We start from the raw sequence: 17,408 nt of genomic DNA, 5'->3' as shown, positions 1-17,408 counted from the left end.
GGGCCTTCGACCAATACACTTGGTGCATCGAGTACTGTTGTGTAGTCTACCAGCACAGTCATGGGTTATACCTAGACCAATGGGAGGCTACGTGCTTGGTGCGCCGTCTGGTCAATGATCTCCGAGGTGCAGAGGCCTACTTAGAGCATTATTCTATCACTGAGCGGGACACTGCCGAGGTAGCCATGCAAGATGCACGCCGTGCACTTTCGTAGTACTGTTCGTTGTTCAGTGGGGTGGCTGACGGTCTCGACCTAAAGTACTACCCCCACCGCTCGACTAGCAGTACCAGAGGTGTGATTGTATCACCTGTTGGTGAGGTCAATCCTAGATTGAGTAGCATGGTTAACCTGGTCGCCGTGCTCAACACCAAGCTGCACCATGCCCTTGACGAGTTAGGCAAGGCTCGGGCGAAGATTGCGGAACTGCGTGCTGAGCGCGCGGAGCGCCGCCATCAGGAGGATGGTTCTCCTGCCCCTGTTAGGACTCAACACCCTTATCGCTCGCCGCCCCATGGTAATTATGCTTATGGCACCCCTGACTACAGGATCTGGATAAACTTGGAGCCTTAGATCGCTAGAGTCGTAGTTGGTAATAAATGTTTAAGTTAGTGTCTTAGTCTTAGTCAGTTTTAGTTAGTCAGTTTTAGTTAGTCAGAATAGTTTGCTTATCATGTATTCCTATGTTTGTCGTGATGAACTTATGATGGATTTGGCTCTTTGTAATGATTGTCACCAAAGTGTGGGTGAGGCACCACATGATGAGGCACCCCAGCAGCAGTTGCCACCACCACCCCCAATGATAATAGAGCAGATGTTTCTCATGCAGACTCAAGCAGTTCAAGCAATTGGTCAGACCCTATCAGCCATGCAACAAGTACAGCAACAACCTTAACTACAAGTGCAGATGTCGTAGATGCCTAGAGACAAGTGTGCAGAGTTCATGAGAGGCCATCCCCCTGTGTTTGCCCACTCTATAGACCCCATGGATGTCGAAGACTGGTTGCACACGCTGGAGAGGGAGCTGCATACTGCCCAGTGCAACGACCGAGAGAAGGTTCTATATGGCCCTCGTCTGTTAAAGGGAGCAACTCAGTTCTGGTGGGAGTCCTACCTCACCACCCATGCTGACCCTGAAGCCATCACCTTGGAGGAGTTCAGAGACAACTTCCGCTGGTACCACGTTTCTGAAGGTTTGATGATAGAGAGGAAGGAAGAATTCCTAGCACTAAAGCAAGGCCCCTTGTCTGTCAGTGAGTATAGGACAAATTTCTGCAACTATCTCGCCATGCACCAGAGGATGTCAACACTGATGCCAAGAGGCAGTACATGTTCTTGAGAGGTTTGGTTGACCCCCTTCACTACCATTTGATGAACAATACCTTCCCTACCTTTCAACACCTGATTGATAGAGCAATAATTACTGAGAGGAAGCGCCGAGAGATGGAAGACCAGAAGCGCAAGATTGGTGACCTTTAGGCCGGGAGCAGCAGCCATCCCCGTTTCTCAGGAAATGCACCCCATCAGTTCAAACAGAGTCACCCTCAGGGACAGTAGCACCAGCACCAGAATCAACGTCTACATCAACATCAATTCCAGAAGCAATTCCCTCAGTAGCAGCAACAACAATAGTACCACCAAAACAACCAACCGGGAGGAAGTCAGTACCAGAGATAGAACAACCAGGCACCTCGCCTTCCTGCCCTAGCAACCAATTAGAACAACTAGACAGTCCCAGCGCAAGGAGGAGGCCGGGGATGTTTCCACTGTGGGGAACAAGGCCACTGGGTGTCGCATTGCCCAAAGAAAGCAACTCAATAGCAGTCAGCTCCTAATGCCCTAACAAGACAGAATACACCCCAGCAAGAAGCAAACAACCATGGACAACTGCGTGCTCAGTATGGAAAGGTTAACCACCTGGAGGCTAACACATTTCAGCAGACCCTAGGAGTGGCACTAGGTATGTTCTCAGTCTAATCTCACTCTGCAAATGTGTTATTTGTTACTGGAGCCACGCATTCTTTTGTGACTGCATCATCCGTAGAAACACACAACATACCAGTAGCACCCATGTACCCGCCTATGAGGGTTAGTTCAATTGGTGGGAGGACGCAAATAGATAAATTTTGCCCAAGTGCAAGAGTTTAAATAACAGGGATAGAGTTCCCCGCTGATCTGATAGTAATGGGTACCCAGGATTTAGACATAGGTATCATCCTAGCGATGAATTGTTTGACCAAGTACCAAGCATGCCTTAGTTGTGATAAGAGGACTATGAATTTAGTGTCCTTGTCAGGAGAAGAAGTGTTGTTCGAATTGGTATTGTCTGGACCAAGGAAAGGAAGCTGTCACCAAATAACTGCCCATAGTGAGGCAGTCAATCCACTCAAAGCCATCAAAGTAGTATTAGAATTCCCCGATGTGTTTCTTGAGGATTTACCAGGCATGCCACCTGAGAGAAAAGTTGAATTTGCCATAGAGCTTATTACAGGCACCGCCCCTATTTCTAAGAGAGCTTATAGAGTGTCCGGACCAGAATTGGTGGAACTCAAGAAGCAAATAGATGAGTTGTTGGAGAATGGTTACATCAGACCCACCACCTTGCCTTGGGCCGCCCCAGTGTTGTTTGTGGAGAAGAAGGATGGTAAGAAGAGGATGTGCATAGACTACAGAGCTCTAAATGAGGTCACTATCAAGAACAAGTTCCCTCGCCTAGAATAGAAGATATGTTCGATCAGTTGAGAGGAGCCAGTTTGTTCTCAAAGATAGATCTGAGGTCAGGTTATCATCAGCTCAGGATCCGGCCTCCGAACATACGAAGACAGTTGTCATCCCCAAGTATGGGCTTTATGAGTACACAGTTATGTCCTTCAATCTGACGAATGCGCCAGCTTTCTTCATGTACTTGATGAATAGTGTATTCATGGACTACCTCAACAAGTTTGTAGTGGTGTTCATCGATGATATCCTCATATATTTTTAGAATGAGGAAGAGCATGAAGGGTATTTGAGGATGGTGTTGTAGAGGCTACGAGATTGTCAGTTGTATGCCAAGCTGAGCAAATGTGAATTTTGGATTAGCGAAGTCATGTTCTTGGGTCATATCATAAACCGAGACGGGTTAGCTGTGGATCCAAAGAAGGTGGCAGATATACTGGACTAGAAAGCACCAAGAGATGTCCATGGGATAAAGAGTTTCATTGGAATGGCCGGATACTATTGGCGTTTCATTCAAGGTTTCTCCATGATTGCCAGACCAATGACATCCCTACTAGAAAATAAAGTTGAGTTCAAGTGGACCCCAAAGTGCTAAGAGTCCTTGGAAACATTGAAGAAGAAGCTTACTACAGCACCGGTGTTGATCCTACCTACTGTTCACAAGCCATTCTCGGTGTATTGCGATGCTTCGTACACTGGACTGGGATGTGTGCTAATGGAAGAAGGGAGAGTAGTGGTGTACTCGTCCCGACAGTTGAAGATCCATGAGAGAAATTACCCCACACATGACCTGGAACTAGCAGGAGTGGTTTATGCATTGAAGACCTATAGGCACTATTTATATGGGCAAAAGTGTGATGTTTACATGGACCATAAGAGTCTCAAGTATTTATTCACCTAGTCAGAGTTAAACATGAGGCAACGAAGATGGTTGGAGTAGATCAAAGACTATGAGCTAGAGATACATTATCACTCAGGTAAAGCTAATGTGGTTGCAGATGCTATGAGCAGAAAGAGCCAAGTCAATATGATGGCCGCTCATCTGATGCCATATGAACTAGCGAAGGAATTCGACAGGCTGAGTCTCGGATTTCTAAACAGCACCCAAGGAGTGATAGTTGAGCTAGAACCCACTCTAGAATAAGATATAAAGGATGGACAGAAGAATGATGAGAAGATCAATGAGATTCAGCAGCTGATCTTAGATGGGAAAGGCAAAGACTTCCGGAAAGACGTGAAAGGTGTAGTATGGTTCAAAGACAGGTTGTGTGTTCCCGACATCAAATTGATTCGAGAGCTGATTCTCAAAGAAGCCCATGAGACAGCTTATTCCATACACCCTGGCAGCGAGAAGATGTACCAAGACCTGAAGAAAAGATTCTAGTGGTACGGTATGAAAAGGGAAAACGCAAGGTATGTGTCCATATGCGATAGTTGTTAGAGAATTAAGGTAGAGCGTTAAAGGTCCGCAGGTTTGTTGTAGTCGTTGCAGATTCCTCAATGGAAGTGGGATGAGATTGGGATGGATTTTATGGTCGGTTTGCCTCGCACTCGAGCCGGTTATGACTCCATCTAGGAAGTAATGGACCGCTTGACAAAGCCAGCTCATTTCATACCAGTCAAGACTAGCTACAATAGCGTCATGTTGGCAGAGTTGTACATGTCACAGATTGTATGCTTGCATGGTGTTCCAAAGAAGATAGTGTTCGACCGGGGAACCCAGTTTACTTCTCATTTTTGGCAACAGCTACAGGAAGCTTTGGGCACACATTTGAAGTTCAGTTCAGCTTATCACCCGCAGACAAATGGTTTGACTGAGAGAACCAACCAGATCCTTGAAGATATGTTGAGAGCTTGTGTTTTGTAGGACAAGTCAGGTTGGGATAAAAGGCTACCCTATGCAAAATTCTCCTACCAAAATAGCTATCAGGCCAGTTTGAAGATGTCACCGTTCTAAGCACTCTATGGGAGGAATTATTGAACTCTATTGCACTGGAACCAACTCAGCAAAATGCAGGTGTTCGGTCCAGATATTTTGCTTGGTTCGAGAGAATCTGAAGACAGCGCAGTCTAGGCAGCAAAGTTATGCTGACACCAGAAGAAGAGAGCTGAGTTTAGAAGTGGGAAATTATGTTTACCTGAAGGTGTCACCGATCCGAGGAGCCAAAAGGTTCGGAGTCATGGGAAAGCTAGCACCTCGATACATCAGACCATACCAGATCCAGGCAAGACATGGAGAAGTGGCATACCAACTCAACCTACCAGAAAGTCTGTCAGTCGTGCATGATGTGTTCCATGTATCTCAGCTGAAGAAGTGTTTGCGAGTGCCAGAAGAGCAATTGCCAACCGAAGATCTCAAAGTTCAAGAAGACTTAACATATATCGAGAAGCCAACTAAGATTCTGGAGACAGTAGACATAGTCACTCGAAGAAGCACTATCAGAATGTGCAAAGTCCAATGGGGCCACCACCATTCAGAGGAAGAAGCAACCTGGGAAAGAGAAGATGATCTGAAAGCCAAATATCCTGAACTCTTTGCTAGCCAACCTTGAATCTTGAGGGCGAGATTCTTTTTAAGGGGGATAGGTTTGTAACACCCTGAATTTGGGGGTATAAAATTTCTTCTCTAATATCTAACAAATTCAGGGGTTACTCATTTTCTCACCTCTATAGATTTCTGACTCTCTTCTTTTTAATAGAATTTTGGGTTACTTATGTGAGAGATGTATTATTTTCTTTAGAATATTAAAACTTAGAGGAGATATGGATGTTCACATCATGCTGAAATTAAACTTTGTTTTTGGTTGATGCACATGTTTGAAATATATGATTTTGAATTTGTGGTTTGATTTGAATTCCATAGAGAAAATAAAAAGAAAAGGAATTAGAAATTCAAAAGAAAAAGGAAAAACCCAATTCAGCCGAGTCTAACCCAGTTTGGCCCAGTTCGACCCAGCTGTGCGCGCCCGTGCTCGCCCTCCCCCTGACAGGTGACCATATCTTCATATGGGGGCAACACTGCAGTCATGGCGAAATCCTTCATCATGGTAGTCAAGAATGTCGCACAAACCTGGTACTCCTCTCTCCGGGCAGGAACAATCACATCATGGCAGAAGCTGAAGGACATGCTGATCACCAGTTTCCAAGGGTTCTAGACGAAGCCGGTCACTACTCAAGCTTTGTTCCAGTGCACGCAAGACCACGAAGAATACCTCCAGGCGTATGTCCAAAGGTTCTTGCGTCTGAGAGCACAAGCGCCCACAGTGCCCAATGAAATTGTCATTGAGGCCATGATCAAAGGGCTTTGGCCAGGACCTACGACTCAATACTTTGCCAGGAAACCCCCTTAGACCTTGGAGAAGCTTCTTCAAAAGATGGATGAGTACATCTGGACTGATAATGATTTTCGGCAGAGAAGGGGAAAAGCTTATAGGTTTTCTGAGATGACTAGGGGCTTCAGAGGAAGAATCCACCCTAGGCATGTCAGGTCAATCCAAAACTCCAACCAGAGTGATGACAGAAGAAGCCAGCTTCAAAGGCCACAACATAGCTCACAATCCTCAAGGCAACAACAAAGCTCTTTCAGGCTGCCAGCCCCAAGGGACAGAGGTGGCAGGGGCTTCGAAGGAAGGTATGGGGATCAGCCCAGAATTGCTTATTCTGTGGTGAAGACAAGGGACACACTACAAGAACATGCCAGGTCACCATTCAGAAGCAGAAGGAGATTGCCGAAGTAGAAGCGCGACAGAATCAGCCGAAGCAGGTCTTACATACTACTTCGTGCTACTCTCGCTATATACCAAAATATGTGGGTAATCAACCTGCAGCTTCTGTTGCTTCGGCAAGTCATTCACAAGCTTCCTGGCCCCAGCTCCCATTACCACCACCATTGCCACCTACTCAAACCCGAAGCCAGCAGCCAGAAGGGCACCAGCACGCCTAACAGTAGTGCGACTTCAGGGAGGAGTCCAAAGCTCGTACAATCAATAGCATTGTACCAGAATCGAAGCATATATACTGAGGAATATCCTACTTTTGATGTACCTTTATATTTTATGCCATTTTATTTTTTCTACGAGAAACAAGTAATGAAGAACTTAATTTCAATCTCTTGTAATAATTGTGCATGTATCAGAGCAAAATATACCTTCCTCATAGACTTTCGAAGCTCGAAAGAGGTCTCTAAGGAAACAAAGTAAATTTCGAAGCTCAAAAGTCGTTCCTAATGGAATGCAGAGCCAAAAATTACGACTTGAAGCTTAAAAAGTCGTTCCTAAGGGAGCACAATTTAAGTTTTCTGCTCAAAAGTCGTCCTAAGGGAATGCAGAGCCAAAAAATTACGATCTGAAGCTGTAAAAGTTGTTCCTAAGGGAGCGCAGCGTAAGTTTTCTGCTCAAAAGTCGTTCCTAAGGGGATGCATAGCCAAATACCACCGAAATAGAAGGTGAAGAAGCTCAAAAGTCGTTCGTAAGGGGATGCAGAGCTTAAATGCCACCAAAATAGAAGGTGAAGAAGCTCAAAAGTCGTTCCTAAGGGGACACAGAGCTTAAAGACTCAAAAGACGTTCCTGAGGGGATGCAGAGTCTTGTGTATTCCAGTGTGGGTGCGCGCGTGTGTGTCTTCGGTATCGTCATCATTTTGTATCATGTCATCATATCATTTTGCATAACATTACATCATACATCATATCGCATCAATGGCACGAAGATTGGATACGAAGCAAAACTTTGGCAAATACTTTGTCAAAATGAAAATGTGCTGAGGCACGAAGTAAACTTCGGAAAATACAGTTTTATCAGATTTGCCATAGAAGGGGCTTCTTTCTTTACGAAGCATGAAAAGAAGGGAATGTGTTTTTTTGCCGAAGGCTCAAAAACGGTATGTATGTAAATTTCATGCATCGTAAAGAAATATATTACAGTAATTTACATGTCTCATCAATTGTTCCATACATCAAATATTACAAAGTATTATTACAACTAAGTCTACTCTTCTCTAAGGATTTTTTCTGTGGCTTCGTTCAATAGATTATCGACAACTTCGTCGATAATGGAGTTAGCAATGCCTATTATATCCAGCGCTTCCTTCATCTCCGGATCAGCCTGGGGGTTGTACGGCTCCGACAGCGGTGACAGTTCAGTCGTTGTACGTAAACTATTAGTTCAAAGCCACAAAATAAGTACCAAAGCTAAAATTCAAAAACAATACCTATGCGCCTTTCACGTTCAGCAGCCTCTTCAGCTCGCCTAGCTTCTTCTCGGGCACCATGGGTGTCCTTTTCATTCTTTTTTATAATTTCGTTGGCCAATTATCGACCACCGTTTACCCAGACATCAGAATAAAACATTCCGCCCACTAAAGTCGCTTCGGCTGAAGGGTCCTTTGTGTCGTCTATGGAGAAGGCGGCTTCGGCCTGAGCTATAGCTTTGACGTGATCACATCCAGCCTTCTCCAGAATAGCTGCAATTCCCCGAGCACCGGAGAAAGCACAAATATCCCCGCGATCGCTTAGGATTTCCTCGAAAGCTTCAGCTTCCTCGCTTAGCCACTCAATGATGCCATCGGGGTCGCCTCGAATGAAGTTCTCCTCAGAGGAGTAAGCACCTACTTTTGCAAAACTGTTTTTCAAATTTTTCACGCAATCCAAGCATTTTTCAAAGCACCTTTCCTTGGACTCGCGAAGCTCTTCATTATTTTTCTTCAGTCTAGCTTGCGACCATTCACTAATTTCTTTGCTGGCTTTTGCAACTGTATAGTTTTCATTAGCCTCAGCGAGATTTTTCTAAAGTTCTTCGATCTCGGCTTTTTGGGCTTCGGCCTGAGCATTGTATCTAGCTTCGTCTTCTTTCACTTTACTCACCAATGAAATTAAAATCTTGTCTTTCTTCAAAGCTTCGTTTCTCAGCTCAATTACCTCTGAGTGAAGGTTGCTGAGAGCTATTGTGCAGCTTTCGTCTTCAGCGTTCTTTTGTGTCCTCAAAGCATTGCTAAGAATTAAGCTCTGCAAGAAAAAGAATTAAGCATGATAATGAAAAACGTCATTTCCAACTTTAAAGTTAACAGCTTTTGTACCTTTATGCTGTTGTATGCAAGGCTATCCGCAAGGTCATCCTTCGACGTGGTGGCGAGGCCGGATTCAAGCTTCAGAAATCTCATACTTTTGGCTATCTTCCGGCGAACAGATATTTCTTTGTTGTCCGGGAGACAGTACAAGAAATCATCTTCGTCGGTGCCATTGAACACTAAGGCCCCCTTCAGAAATTTTAGTTTCTGGGCGTAGTGTCTGGCTTCTAAGATTTCTTCTTTGGATAATCTTTTCCCCGAAGCATGTCGAATAATGAAATCAACATCTTCGGCCGGAGCTTCGGGGGCAGGAGATTTAGCTTTTTCTATCATGTCCTGCCCCGCTGTCGTGCCGGTATCCAGAGTTTGTTGCTTAGTTTTATCCTCATGCGCGACAGGCTTCATCTCAATGGGCACTGAAGGCCCAGCTTCGGCTTTGGTCTGGACTGTGACAGCTTCGGCAGCTTTCTTAGTAGGAGCAGGGGTCAAGGCTTTTGTGGTCTCCATGACAGCGTCTAGCACGCTGGCCATCCTCCTTCTCTTGGGAGTTGCGGCAGGAGCCTTTGGCACCTTCGGCAATTCTGCCTCTAACGGTGGGCTCAGAATTTCTGGCATCATCACTGTTTTTTCCAATTCTGGCTCTCTGGCCACATCATCTTTGGCTTCGGTTGGCCCGACTGTAGGCACCTTTGGCACCACAATCGATCCTTCAGCGCTCTGGGCGGCGGGAGCAACTTGTTTTGCTTCGGCAGTGGAGGAGGTCCCTTCACCAAATTCAGGCACTACGGTCGTTTCAATATATCGAGGCCGGTGGATTAAAACCTTTATTTTCTTGCCCTTTGGCACTGCAGTGGTGGCCGAAGCGGCAGTTTTCCTCTTTTTTCCTTGCCTTCTCAAGGGGTAGCAGTAGTCAGGATATATGAAGCCAATTCCATCAAAAACCCTGTTCAATCTTTTCTTGCCCCGACCCCCGAAGGCTGAGGACAAGGCATCATCTTCGACCCTGGTATATGTTCCAAGCAACTCGTCGCTAGTAGCCTCAATGCTTTTCAGCCAATCGTCATTTGGCTCGTCAAACCAGTCCGTGAATCTAAAGGTATACTTTAATCGAACTAATCCACCTTCGGCGGACCCAGCAGTAGTATCCTTCGGCATCTCCCAACTATCTACAAGTGGCCACACTCTATAGGCTATGTGCTCTTGGATTAAGTCTCTTGTACCAATGAAAGCACAAACATTGCTGAAAGCCTTTTGGCATGCTTCATCATTATTTTCAATCATCATTTTCGGCCTTCGAAGGCCGAAGCGAGACCAGATGGGGCGCTGGATAATTTCCTTAATATCCTCCCTTTCAATCAGATTATTCTTGACATAAAACCATTCCTCCATCCAGGCTCCGGGCCACCTCTTCCGAAATGTTGGAACTGAGTAGCTTGCATTGGGACGAGCAATAAATCCGTAACAACCAAAGTTATTGTGATACTGTTCTTTGCCAGTAGCCTTTGTCTCATATAATAGCTCGTGCATATTGCAGAAGCACTTTGCGCTCGGCTCCAGCCCTTGGCTTCTTACGGCCCAAACAAACATCCCCATACTAATTACAGCTTTGGGAGTAATCTGATGAAGAAAGATCTGAAATATCTTCAATACGTCAACCACAAATTTTCTCAACGGGAACCGAAGGCCTGCCTTCAAAAAGCTTCGATAAAAAACAACTTCATTTTCCTCAGGAGCAGGGGCGGTGCTGTCTCCTCCAACCCTCACAATAGACATGTCGAGAAAGTACCTTCCTCTCATGGTGTCAATATTACTTTGTTTAATTGTCGATTTCCCGAAGATGGTATAGCTTGGTCTAATGTGATTGTTCATGTTATTTTCTATGTTTCATATGTTTTTACTCTCATTATTACATACTGAGATGATGAAGGTACGTCCTTCATTACCTTCGTCTGAAGATCATTATATCCTAAGGGAGATAATGCTTCGAAGGACGAAGGTCTTTGACCATTAAAATTTTGTGTTGCCTTGTTCTTAACTCATAGCATTTGAGAACAAGTCCCCGACAGTTACTTTGGTTAACTTTTATGATGATGCTTAATGATGGTGACTATCTTTATGGTATTTTGGTATTTCCTCTTGGAGAGAGTGCCACATGGGTAATAACTTGGGATTATTGGTAAAACTTGGCTTTCTACTAAGTAATAAATACCTAGCCAACTAAAAGCAACTGCTTTAAACTTAACTCCACATACAGCTAGTCCACTTTAGCCAAACATGAGTTGTCCCCATTGCAATCAGTGCTCAGGAGAAGATGAAGGCAACATGAAGGTCTTTCAGGAGTCTCAAGACTTCGATGAGTTCTAGTTGTATTTAGTGTCAAACCCCCAGACAGCTGCCTATGAAGGCCTTATCGTACTACATTTCATATTCGCACTTTAATTATGACTTAAGTTAATGACTTTGTGGATGTATTGGACATTATGATGTAATAAAGTACTATTTATGCTATTATTTTGAGCAATGTGTAATGATGTCCAACTATGTAATCGCAGTGTACGTGAGTTTCTGATCCTAGCACGTACATGGTTCGCATTTGGTTTACCTTCCAAAATCAGGTGTGACACCTGGTGAACCCCCTTTTCCTTCTTCCTTTCTTCTTCCGTTCGGGTTTCACCGATGGGTGTCTTTGCTAGGGGCTTTGTAGCATCAAGGTTTTCTGCCCCCCCCCCCTCTTCTAGAGGATGCCGCTATTAAGGCAAAGATGAAGTAGAAGCGAGAGGTAGAAAAATTGGCCACCGCGACGCGCAAAAAAACGTCATCTTGAGAGGAAGACAGAGAAAAAGAGGGTGCGTCTGGCGCAAGCTGAACCGAGGAGGAGCATTACCCCGTCGACTGACACGGAGGACATGATCTCCACTCATGTCGAGGCCAGCTCCAGCATAGCTCCATAGGGTGCGGGACCATGTGGAGGTCGCCTCGCTTGCTGCGCCCAAGGAGCACCACGGGGGAAGCCCGGAGGCCGCCTGTTCTTCCTCCTCCCCTGCCGTGACAACCGAGCACGTCGGTTTGGGTGAGGCGGGCATGCCACCTCCGGTGGTAGTAGCTATGGCGGAGCGTCGTGAGGAGGCCGGGTCGGCTACCATGCCACCTCCTGCTCCTTTCGCGCTACTAGTTGTGACGCCTTGGGTGCAAAGGGCGATGGTTGCCCAAACGCGTTCTTCCTAGTTTGTTATCGTTATCTTTCCTTCGCAATGCCATTTGTCGCATGTCTTAGTTTTGTTCGATCCCATCCAACATGTATGTGTCGAGCAAGACTGAAACTCGCCTAGAGGGGGGTGAATAGTCGAAACCTGAAATTTACAAACTTTAAACACTCACTGAGGCTTGGGTTAGCGTTAGAATTAAATCGGAGTATGGAAGATAGTTCACCTTGACAAGAGTTGCTCAATCAATGCGGGTAACTTTGGAAGCAAACTCAAATCAATATGGGCAAGAGAACTTTTAGAGAGAGGAAAGAGGGGAAACAAATGAAGTGAAGATCAATGCAAGTGAACACGGTGATTTGTTTACTGAGGTTCGGTTCCAAATAACCTAGTCCCCGTTGAGGAGGCCACAAAGGCCAGGTCTATTCCAACCCTTTTCCTCTCTCAATCGGTCACACAGACCGGTCGAGGCTTCTCCTTAATCACTTGGGTCACTAAGACCCCGCAAGGATCACCACACACTTAGGTGTCTCTTGCTAGTTTGACAAAGCACTTAGAGAATAAGAATGAGAAGGGGAAAGCAATCCAAGCAACAAGAGCAACAAAAGAACACAAATGATCCTCTCACAACTCTCTAAGGAATAGAGTTGATTTTGGAGCTTGGAGTGCATTGAATGCTTTGATTATGTTTTTGGAGTGTTTGCCTTTGCTCTTGCAATGAATGTGAAGTTCAGAAAACTTGGATCACTTGAATGGTGGTGGTTGGGGGTATTTATAGCCCCAACCACTATTCTAGCCGTTGTTGTTGATGGCACACCAGATAGTCCGGTGGTGCACCGGATAGGGTACTATTCACTGTCCGGCGCCTGCCACGTCAGCAGACCATTGGGGTTTGGATCAGTTGACCGTTGAAGTCTTTTGTCTCCTTGCTGCACCGTACAGTCCGGTGGCACACCGGACATGTCCGGTGCGTTCTGACTTCGCTGCTCTGACTTCTGACTGCGCACTGTTCACCTTTTGCAGTCGATCGTTGGCGCATCTGACCGTTGCCCCATTGGCTCACCGGACATGTCCGGTGCACACCGGACAGTCCGGTGAATTATAGCGGAGCACCTCCCTGAGAAACCCGAGAGTGGCCAGTCTAGTGAATTATAGCGGAGCACCTCCCTGAGAAACCCGAGAGTGGCCAGTTCGCGTTGTGCTCGGCCTGGGCACCGGACAGTGTCCGGTGCGCCACTGGCAGCACCATTGCTATTCTTTGCTCCAAACTTTGTTGAGTCCCCAACTTAATTTCTTTCTTGGTTTATGTTGAACCTTGTGCACCTGAGATAAATGGCATCTAGGCAAACTAGTTAGTCCACGTGGTTTGTGATGGACTTCAAACACCAAAATCAATTATAGGAAATGTTTCAAGCCCATTTCCCTTTCAATCTCCCCCTTTTTGGGGATTGATGCCAACACAAACCAAAGCAAATATAAAGTGTAAAAATGTAACTAGTTTGCAAATATGACAGATGTGCATAGGTTATTTAGATTTAAACCAATTGAAAGAATTTCTACATATGTCTAAGTAGATGTGATGGCTTTCTTCCATTATAACATTTTGGACCACATATGCACCACTTAGCTTATTTTTCAAATCTTTTGGAAAAAGTATTTTCAAATTCTTTTGCAAATAGCCAAAGGTCTAAGAATGTGATTTCCAAAAAAGCACTTTTAGGATTTTGAAAAATTCTCCCCCTATTTTAGATGCTTTTCCTTTGACTAAATAAAAGCCCCCCTTGAAGAAGTTCTCCCCTTAGCTATCAAGAGGGTTTTTGAAATTGAAATGATTTCTTCCCCTTTGTTAAACAGATACCAGTTGAAATAGTTTCTTTTTGTGAAATAGTTTTAAAAATTTGAAATGGTGGTGCGGTCCTTTTGCTTTGGGCCCATAACTTTCTCCCCCATTGGCATTAATTGCCAAAAACGAAGAAACTTGAGAGGCCTTACAATTCTCCCCCTTTGGGGCCTATTTTCTCCCCCTTTGGAAAATAAAGGATATGAGTGAAAGTTTATACCAATTGAGAGTTTATGAGTAAGGCAAAGGATAAATGATAGTGACAGAGTTGGAGTGGAAGCCTTGCATTTGCCGAATACTCCATTTCCCTTTCAATCTAAGACTAATTGTAAAGATACTCATGGAAGCATATTAGTCTTAGTCGTGGCACAAGAAAAATATGCATTTGTATCAAATTAAAGAGACATGATCAAAGGTATATAAATGAGCAATGTGTGCAATGTTTCAATCAAAGTTCCGAGAATCAAGTATATTTAGCTCATTCCTAAGCTTGCTAAAAGTCTTTTCATCTAGTGGCTTGGTAAAGATATTGGCAAATTGGTTGAGGGTGCTAACATAAGCAATTTTGATATCCCCTTTTGTTGGTGATCTCTCAAAAAGTGATACTGGATGTCTATGTGCTTAGTGCGGCTGTGTTCAATAGGATTATCCGACATGCGGATTGCACTCTCATTATCACATAGGAGAGGTACTTTGCTCAACTTGTAGCCATAGTCCCTAAGAGTTTGCCTCATCTAGAGTAATTGTGCACAACAATTTCCTGCAGCAATATACTCGGCTTCGGCGGTGGATAGAGCTACTGAATTTTGTTTCTTTAAGGCCCAAGACACCAGGGATCTTCCCAGAAACTGACAAGTCCCTGATGTGCTCTTCCTATCAATTTTACATCCGGCATAGTCGGCATCAGAATACCCAATTAAATCAAAGGTAGATCCCTTGGGGTACCAAAGCCCAAACTTAGGAGTATAGACTAAATATCTCATGATTCTTTTCACGGCCCTAAGGTGAACTTCCTTAGGATTTGCCTGGAACCTTGCACACATGCATACAGAAAGCATAATATCCGGTCGTGAAGCACATAAATAGAGTAAATAACCTATCATCGATCGATATACCTTTTGATCTATGGATTTACCTCCTGGGTCAAGGTCGAGATGCCCATTTGTTCCCATGGGTGTCTTGATGGGTTTGGAATTCTTCATTCCAAACTTCTTGTGTATATCTTGAATGTACTTAGTTTGGCTGATGAAGGTGCCCTCTTGGAGTTACTTGATTTGAAATCCAAGGAAATACTTCAACTCCCCTATCATAGACATCTCGAATTTTTGTATCATTATCCTACTAAACTCTTCATAAGATGACTTGTTAGTAGACCCAAAAATAATATCATCAACATAAATTTGGCATATAAACAAGTCTTTAGCAATTGTATTAGTGAAGAGAGTAGGGTCAGCTTTTCCAACTTTGAAGCCATTAGTGATAAGGAAGTCTCTCAGGCATTCATACCATGCTCTTGGGGCTTGTTTGAGCCCATAAAGCGCCTTTGAGAGCTTATAAACATGTGTAGGGAACTCACTATCTTCAAAGCCGGGAGGTTGCTCAACATATACCTCTTCCTTGATAGGACCATTTAGGAAAGCACTCTTCACATCCATTTGATATAGCTTAAATCCATGGTAAGTAGCATAGGCAAGTAATATACGAATTGACTCAAGCCTAGCTACAGGTGCATAGGTCTCATCAAAATCCAAACCTTCGACTTGTGAATAACCTTTAGCAACAAGTCGGGCTTTGTTCCTGGTCACCACACCATGCTCATCTTGTTTGTTGCGGAATACCCACTTGGTACCTACAACATTTTGGTTAGGACGTGGAACTAAATGTCATACCTCATTCCTTGTGAAATTGTTGAGCTCCTCTTGCATTGCCACCACCCAATCCGGATCTCTTAGTGCATCCTCTATCCTGTGTAGCTCAATAGAAGACACAAAAGAGTAATGTTCACAAAAATGATCAACTCGAGATCGAGTGGTTACCCCCTTGTGAATGTCACCAAGAATGGAGTTGATGGGTGATCTCTTTGAATTGCTTGGTGGACTCGTAGGTGTGGCGGTCTATGATCATGAATCTCTTGATCATCCTCCTTGTCTTGATCATCTTCATCTCCCCCTTGATCAATGTTCTCCTCTTAAGGTGGCTCATCGTCTTGATCTTCATCCTCTTCTTCTTGAGCCATTTCCTTATCTTGAGTTGGTGGAAATGCTTGTATGGAAGATGATGGTTGATCTTGTGTTTGTGGAGGCTCTTCGGATTCCTTTGGACATACATCCCCAATGGTCATGTTCCTTAGCGCGACACATGGAGCCTCTTCATCATCTAGTTCATCAAGATCAACTTGCTCCACTTGGGAGCCATTAGTCTCATCAAACACAATGTCACAAGAAACTTTAACTAATCCAGTGGACTTGTTGAAGACTCTATATGCCTTTGTGTTTGAGTCATAACCAAGTAAAAAACCTTCTACCGCTTTAGGAGCAAATTTAGAATTTCTACCTCTCTTAATAAGAACATTTGCTCCCGAAAACTCTAAAATAAGAAACATTGGGCTTTTTACCGGTGAGGAGTTCATATGATGTTTTCTTGAGGATACGGTGAAGGTAGAGTCAGTTGATGGAGTAGGAAGCGGTGTTAATTGCCTCCACCCAAAACCGATTCGATGTCTTGTACTCATCAAGCATGGTCCTTGTCATGTCTAATAGAGTTCTATTCTTCCTATCCACTACACCATTTTGTTGAGGTGTGTAGGGAGAAGAGAACTCATGCTTGATGCCTTCATCCTTAAGAAGTCCTTCAATTGGTGAATTCTTGAACTCTGTTCCATTATCGCTTCTAATCTTCTTGATTCCCAATCCGAACTCATTTTGAGCTCGTCTCAAGAATCTCCTTAAAGTCTCTTGGGTTTGAGATTTTTTCTGTAAAAAGAATACCCAAGTGAAGCGAGAATAATCATCCACAATCACAAGACAGTACTTACTCCCGCCGATGCTTATGTAAGCGATCGGGCCGAATAGATCCATGTGGAGTAGCTCAAGCGGCCTGTCGGTCGTCATGATGTTCTTATGTGGATGATGAACTCCAACGGCTTCCCTGCTTGACATGTGCTACAAATCCAGTCTTTCTCAAAATGAACATTTGTTAGTCCTAAAATGTGCTCTCCCTTTAGAAGCTTGTGAAGATTCTTCATTCCAACATGGGCAAGTCGGTGATGCCAAAGCCAGCCCATATTAGTCTTAGCAATTAAGCAAGTGTTTAGTTCAGCATTGCTATCATTAAAATCAACTAAATATTGCTGACCATCTAACACTCCCTTAAATGCTATTGAATCATCACTTCTTCTAAAGATAGTAACACCAACATCAGTAAAAAGACAATTGTAGCCCATTTTACATAATTGAGAAAATGAAAGCAAGTTGTAATCTAAAGAATCTACAAGAAAAACATTGGAAATGGAATGGTCAAGAAATATAGCAATTTTACCCAGACCTTTGACCAAACCTTGATTTCCATCCCTGAATGTGATCGCTC

Source organism: Zea mays, chromosome 4 (assembly GCF_902167145.1).
Source record: "Zea mays cultivar B73 chromosome 4, Zm-B73-REFERENCE-NAM-5.0, whole genome shotgun sequence".
Lineage (NCBI taxonomy): Eukaryota > Viridiplantae > Streptophyta > Magnoliopsida > Poales > Poaceae > Zea > Zea mays.
Note: the sequence above shows the minus strand (reverse complement) of the source record.